This window comes from Scylla paramamosain, chromosome 17 (assembly GCF_035594125.1).
Source record: "Scylla paramamosain isolate STU-SP2022 chromosome 17, ASM3559412v1, whole genome shotgun sequence".
Classification (NCBI taxonomy): Eukaryota; Metazoa; Arthropoda; class Malacostraca; order Decapoda; family Portunidae; genus Scylla; species Scylla paramamosain.
In genome coordinates, this window is record NC_087167.1 from 4,787,501 (window position 1) to 4,795,000 (window position 7,500).

At 46.7% G+C, this 7,500-nt stretch overlaps 1 protein-coding gene across 1 annotated transcript in view; it reads right to left on the minus strand.

Moving 5' to 3' along the window:
* The window catches only part of LOC135108351 (calpain-C-like), a 60,377-nt gene that overhangs the window by 19,593 nt on the left and 33,284 nt on the right, over nucleotides 1–7,500 (minus strand).

Sequence of the window (7,500 nt, forward strand, 5' to 3'; positions counted from 1 at the left end):
CATACTACAGAGAGAGAAGGAGCATTGCGGTGTGACCACTCCTTGACGTCACCGCCGACACACACCCCCGGGCTGCATGCGCCTGGCACCGCTCTTTCCCTCCTCGTTCATCACGTCATTATTCTTATGTTAGTCTTAGCTTATTTTTCCTGCATGCAGAGATGTGATGCTGTGCACGTCATTGTGTGTGTGTAGACGCTTTGTCTCCGCAGTCTCCACTAATGAGGCCGTGCTAGCATCCAGCAAAGCGAGGTCATGCCCTACACCCAGCCAGGCGGGGAGGGGCCACACCATCCAGCCAGGGAAGGCCGCGCCCCTCACCCAGCAAAGAGAGGCCGTGCCCCGCAACCAGCAAAGGGAGGCCGTGCCCAAGTCAGACACAAGAGCCGCGAAGGGTAGTACCAGAAAGCGGGTCACGCCAAACTGTGCATGGGAAAAATATGCAGGAGTGAAGCTTTAAAATTGTTTAACACTGGCGGAACTCTCCTCTTTTGGGGTGAGGAAGGCGCCACCCTTGTCGCCTCAACCCACCAGTAATGGGCTCGTTTTGATGGCGGCGGCGGCGGCGACTGGAGAGTGGTAGTGGTTAGCAGGAGTGGTTGGTGGTGGTGGTGATGATAGTGAAAGAGGTTGTAATGAAGGAAAATAGTAAAATTTTCACTGGACCAAAGAGGTGAGGTCATGCAGCCCTGCTCGAGTTACAGAGCACCGCTACTTTCCTGCCACGCAACACCCGCCGCACACACACACCACTGCAGTCTTCATCCCCGTGGTGATGAACGCAGTGGTGATGATGGTGCTCAAGCTGGTGGTGGTAGATGTTTATAGTGGTAATAGGTGGGTGCCTGTGATGGTGGTGATGGTGGAGGTGGTGATGACAGTAAGGGTGGAGAAGGAAGTGGTGTGGACGTGAGGTGATGGTGATCGTGGCGGTGAAGGTGGCGGCGACAGGAGACCCTCACCCCTACCACAACCACCACCGCCACTCTTATCGCTGCTGGGAGGGACGTGAAAGGTCGCTAACATTTCCCCGCCCGGTACACACACACACACACACACACACACACACTGTCCCCCGCCTCGCCCTTGACATTTAGTGACGGCGGAAACAATGCGGCCACCCCAGGAACATTTTCTCCGCGGCGCAATACAAAATACAGCGCCACGCCCCTCCCTATACGTGCCGCCATTGCCCAAGGTCATCGAACACTTTCTCATCACTTACCCGACGATCAAAAATATAAGATAAAGGGGAGAAAAACTGTACACGACACGCTACACTCAACGATTTTTTGTTCTTTTCTTTTCCTCGCTTTCAAAATATCGCTTCGCTTTTGTTTTTGCGTTTTGTTTTTGTTTATTGTGTGGGATGTGGATGGTTGAGTGCAGCTGAGTCACAGATAGAAAAAAATGGACTGTTATTCTTTTTTTTTCTGATTATCCTTCAGTATACAAATAAATAAATTATCAGTTGCTTCTCTTTGTTAGTGCACTTTTGCCCTTTCTTCTTTTCCTTGCGTCACTTTGCTTTCAGGTTTCAAAGATAAGTAAAGAAAGTTTTCTCTTTATTTTTCGTACAAGGAAATAAGCTGGCTTTCTTTGTTTTTTTTTGTTTTTTTCCCGCTCAAGCCAAATTACCAGCGAGCAATTTTATGACAGAAAAAAAATCATGAGTGGTTTCTTTTTATTCATTCAAATGATGCTCTATTATCCAAAACCTTTACGTTCTTTTTTCCCCTGTCGCGAGGGTACAGTATATTCACACTTTCCACATTAAATCAGGAAAATAACAACCCCTTTTCCCCCCCTTACAAGACAAGCAGAACACAACATCCGCACACCATTTCTTACCCTCGAGGGGTAGAAACCAAAGCAGACGAGAGACAGACTAACGAAACTTTTCCCTCCCAGACAGCCTAGCGCTTATCCGTAACTGTTCGTCGCCTCGGAGCGGAGAAATGAACATCCCTGTCTCTCTACCACCACCATCACCACCGCCAGCACCACCACCACCGCCTCGAGAGCCTATACGAACACAGCCTGAGGGGAAGGCAACTCCGAGGCAGAGCTGACGGATGGGGAAGTGGCGCGTGGGAAACTGTCTCCTAAGTTATGGCTTTGGCCTCACGACGGCACTGACGGACGGACTGACTGTTCTCTCTCTCTCTCTCTCTCTCTCTCTCTCTCTCTCTCTCTCTCTCTCTCTCTCTCTCTCTCTCTCTATCTCTCTGACACATACCTCGTTCCAGGCTCTAATGGAAACCTAAAAGTACCACATATTTTCATTTGTTTTCACTTGAGTTATTATTGATGCGGGAAAAGGAGGAGGAGGAGGAGGAGGAGGAGGAGGAGGAGGACTATGATGAGGCAAGAAACGATAACGAGATGGTATAGTACTAGTAGTAGTAGTAGTAGTGGTAGTAGTGATGGTGGTGGTGGTAGTAGTAGTAGTAGTAGTAGTAGTAGTAGTAGTAGTAGTAGTAGTGGGAAAAGGAGAAAGAGGAGGCGCAGAAGGAGGAAGCAAATGAAACGAATATGAGAAATATGACAGATGAAAATGAATAATCAAGAATCACACACACACACGCACACACACACACACACACACACACACACAGGCAAAGGCAAATATAGATGAAGACAAGCAACAGACACTCTTCCCGCCCTCTCCCGCCCCCTCTCTTCCCCAACATCCCGTTCCGCGGAGTTCCGGAGGGAAGTGAGTGGTGCGGGTGGTGGCGGGGAGAGGTTGTGGTGAGGCGGAAGTAGGTCGGTGGGTGACGAGGGAACCGACTCCTTGCCTTTTCTCCAGCACCCCACCACACACACACACCCACCCACTCACTCACTCACTCAGTCACTATTCATATATCATTCACCTCTCTCGCTCTTCTACACTCACTTATCATTCATTCGCTAAGATTTATTCATTTATTCATCCGTTAATCCTCCTTTCTTCATTCAAAGTCGTGCGTATCACTCACTTAATCTCCGTCGCTCATTCATTATTCAGTACCATATTCATTTATTCATTCTTCCTCTCTCATTCACTCACCCACCACTCGCTCACTCACACACTTGCAAACAAAGCAACTAATCAAGATCTAAGGATTCTTATTGATATACACACTCTGCCCTCACACCCCACATTCCCGTGCACTGATTCTCACAGCGGTGCCCTCCCTCGCTTTCCACCCAATCATCTTGACACAAACACATGCTGACTCCTAAATTCACGCCCAGGTTTACATGTGCACCCGCCCACGCCCACCCATTACCATGCACACGTACACTGGCTTTCTCACCCCACACGCCCACACGCCCACGCACCAAACCTATACACTCATACATTTGCTCACTCAGTTGTAGCCACATCATTACCACAATCACTGGAATAGAGATTGAAAGAGTTGACGTGGTTTTGCTATACTGATAAAGAGAGGGTGTACTGAAATTTCAATGGAGTTATTCTTTTTTTTTTATTTGTTAGATAGTGATGGTTAGGTTTAGAGAAAGAACTACTCATTTTGTTGTTGTTGTTGTTGTTGTTGTTCTTGTTGTTGCTGCTCCACTTTTCTCTTTTATGTTTCTTCTTCTTCTCTTCCTCCTCCTCCTCTCCCTACTACTACCACTACTACTACTACTTCTACTACTACTACTACTACTACTTTTATTACCACTACCACCACTTCATACAGCATCAAGAACATTATACTACTACTACCACCACCACCACCATACCACCACTACAAAAACCCATCATCATCATCATCATCATCATCATCATCATCATCATCATCATCATTATCATCCCCACCGACAACCACCATTCTCTCCCATCCTTAAACTCGTAAAAAGCTAACTTTCACTCGTCTGTACATGCACATACACAGTGGTGATCACCCAACACACTCCTACTACTCTTTCTTACCACATCCGCGCGCCGGAGCCATTAACTTCCCCGCTATCATGTCTTTGTAGCATCTCTCTCTCTCTCTCTCTCTATCTCTCTTTCTCTCTCTCTCTCCTTTCTCTCTTCACCCACACACACCCCTTCTCTTCCGTCACTTCCTTATTTTTTTTGTTTATCTTCTATTTCTTTCTTTCTATCACTTTTTTTCTCTCTCTCTCTCTCTCTCTCTCTCTCTCTCTCTCTCTCTCTCTCTCTCTCTCTCTCTCTCTCTCTCTCTCTCTCTCTCTCTCTCTCTCTCTGCCTTTTAATTCCTTGTTTTCTCTCTCTGCCTTTTATTGCTTGTTTTTTTTTCTGAGTATCCATGGGTTCTTAGATTCTCTTTGTCTCTTTCTTTTCTTTCTATCTTATTCTTCATCCTTATCCCTTTCCTCCCCATCTTTGTTACACCGTTCTTTTTCATCTGTTTTCCTTTTCTCTCCTACACATCTTTCTTTTCCACATCCTCTGTCTTCCACTCCATCACTTTTATCATTATTCTCTCATGCAACAGTAACATCGAGTCTTGAAATGAGGCGAGGGGGAAGGGGGGAAAAAAAAGAACAAAAAAGGAAGGCTTCAGGGAAATAAGAAAGATTTTTACGAATTATGTTGGTAAAATGTTCACGTGTTTCATGATATAGCACCGCCAAAAAAGTACTGTTATTTTTATTCTCTTTCCACACGTTCACCGACACCACAAGCTGCAACATTTGACTTCCAGTGACGGAGCAAATAAGAAAAAAAAAGAAAAAGAGCATTCACACTCACTAAATCACAAAGAAAGAACAATATAAGAAAGAAACTGTGTAGGATATGTTTAAATACTACATCGTTAGGTCTCTCTCTCTCTCTCTCTCTCTCTCTCTCTCTCTCTCTCTCTCTCTCTCTCTCTCTCTCTTGGAATGACTCGAAGTTCAGAAGAGAATGAGATGGAAAAGAGAAAGAAAAGATGAAGAGGTGGAGATGGCGTAAAAATAAAAAGAAGAAACATGAGAGAGAGAGAGAGAGAGAGAGAGAGAGAGAGAGAGAGAGAGAGAGAGAGAGAGAGAGAGAGAGAGAGAAAGTAATGTAAAAACAGAAGATGAGGGAGGCATAGGAGGAAAAAAAGCCGAGAGAAAGAGAGAAAAAGGTAAATAGGAAGAGGAGGAGGAGGAGGAGGAGGAGGAGGAGGAGGGGATAGGGAGAAGCAGTGCCACCCTCAAGCTTTCTCCGTGATCGCCCGCTGTTCCAATTCACGGCTTGTTTGCCTGTCAGTTCCTCCCCCGCTAGTTTTCCAGTCCAGAAACGCACGCCACCTCCCTGCACCGCACCGCATCGCACCGCATCGCACCGCACCGCACCGCACCATGCCGCTCCTCGCCTCGCCTCGCCTCGCCTCGCCTCGCTAAGCCTGTCGCCTCCACACACACACTCATCCAGAATTCACTGTTATGATTCAGGATGCTTGATCTGCTTATTATTCTAGTAGGACTGAGTGGAACGCTTCTGCCACTGCTGTTGTTGCTCCTGCTGCTGCTGTTGTTGTTCCTGCTGCAGCTACTACTACTATTACGACTACTACTGTACTACACTAATACTGTTACTACCTCTACAGTGGTCATCTTTATTAATTGTGCTATTGTTTTTACTGCTACTACTACTACTACTACTACTACTACAGCCATTATTACTAAAGGAGGTAGTGTTTCTAATGTCATCACTACTACTACTACTACTACTACTACTACTACTACTACTATTAATACTACTACAACCACTACTTGTATACGATTTCTGCACTGGCTTCCTTAAATGGTCTACGGTAGTCTTCATTTATTTTTTTCTTCTTATTGGCCCCAGCAGGTGTCCACAGCAGGTGCTCCATTTACGTCTGATAGCAACGTCCGGCCTTCCCTTCTTTCCTTTCCTTTCCTTCTCCTCCTTTTTCTCCTCCTCCTCCTCCTCCTCCTCCTCCTCCTCCTCCTCCTCCTTGTGCTATCAACGTGCTTGTTTTCCGCCGGTGACGTAAGGAAGATTACGGAGAAGAAGAATGACAAGGAAAATAGCAAGGGAGTGCACTCGTGAAACTCTTGTGTGTGTGTGTGTGTGTGTGTGTGTGTGTGTGTGTGTGTGTGTGTGTGTGTGTGTGTGTGTGTGTGTGTTTAAGTTTGTTTCCCACGAGCATTCATTGTGCATTCACTTCATTGCGTCAGAGTATATTATGTGGGCGTGGCTGCCAACCTATACTCCTTTGTGTGTGTGCGTGTGTGCGCGTGTGTGTGGCACTCATATCAAATACAATGACCTCCGGCGGATCTGTGGACCGCTGCCCAGGAGAGCGTTCAGGAGGTGTGACTCGAGAACTTCAGAGAAAAAGCGAAACCAAGGCAACAGTGAAGGAAGGGACGGATGGACAAGGTGACTCACGCAGCCATCGCGCCTCACCTGTCTGTGCTACCTGTGCATGATGGGGACTGCGAGGCTTTACTGTTTACCTCTTGTGAGCTGACGATGAATGTCTAGCTGTGTTTATAGAATTTTATGTATTTTAGTAGTGTAATTGTTGTTTGTTGTTGTTGTTGTTGTTCCCACCGAAAGTTACGTTAAGTTCATTCCCAGTCGATGGGTTGACGTAACATCATAATTTGCTTCACAACAGTTTGCTTCATCGCCATCACCGAGTAATAGCGAAGGAACATCAGTGTGTGTGTGTGTGTGTGTGTGTGTGTGTGTGTGTGTGCCGCAGTCCACGATATGCACCAGCGCTAATGGCCGCCACGTGTATCACCCGCCGGGCATAACACATGCAAGAAGTTCTACATCAGTCATGCATCAGTCGTGTGAGCATCAAGGAACACCGTCACGTGTGTGTGTGTGTGTGTGTGTGTGTGTGTGTGTGTGTGTGTGGATGTGGGTGGGTGGGTGGGTGGGTGGGTGGGTGGGTGGATGAGAGAGAGAGAGAGAGAGAGAGAGAGAGAGAGAGAGAGAGAGAGAGAGAGAGAGAGAGAGAGAGAGAGAGAGAGAGAGAGAGAGAGAGAGAGAGAGAGAGAGAGAGAGAGAGAGAGAATGTAATTGAATCAGGATATATATAGATCGATACAAAAAAAAAAAAATGTTTTGTATATCATATGACTTCCTGTTGTTGATGGCTGGTGGCGCCGTTAAGAAAACACTTGAACTAGCATGTATCCCACCTCCCCCCCCCCCACACACACACAAATACTCCCTGACTGGTGTTCCTCGGTAGTAGCGGTTCCTCGGTAGTAGCGGAACTGAATCCTATTTTATCTCTCAAAAAAAATAGCCACTTCATTGCTGATCGTCGCCATGAATCACGGGCTTAGTCACAGCGGCAGGAAGACGTAATTAACGATGATTACAGGTGGGCGCGCCTACCACGCCCACCACCAGGGACAAAACACACCAGCCATCGGGTCGCGCCAGATTTCACGTGAGCCAGAATTAAGGTGAAAGTACGCTTCGCTATTATTCGTGCGAGGCAAAAAAACCCTTACACATGTCATTAATGGATCCTTGCTCTAGTTGGCAAAGTGTAATGTACTTTGTGT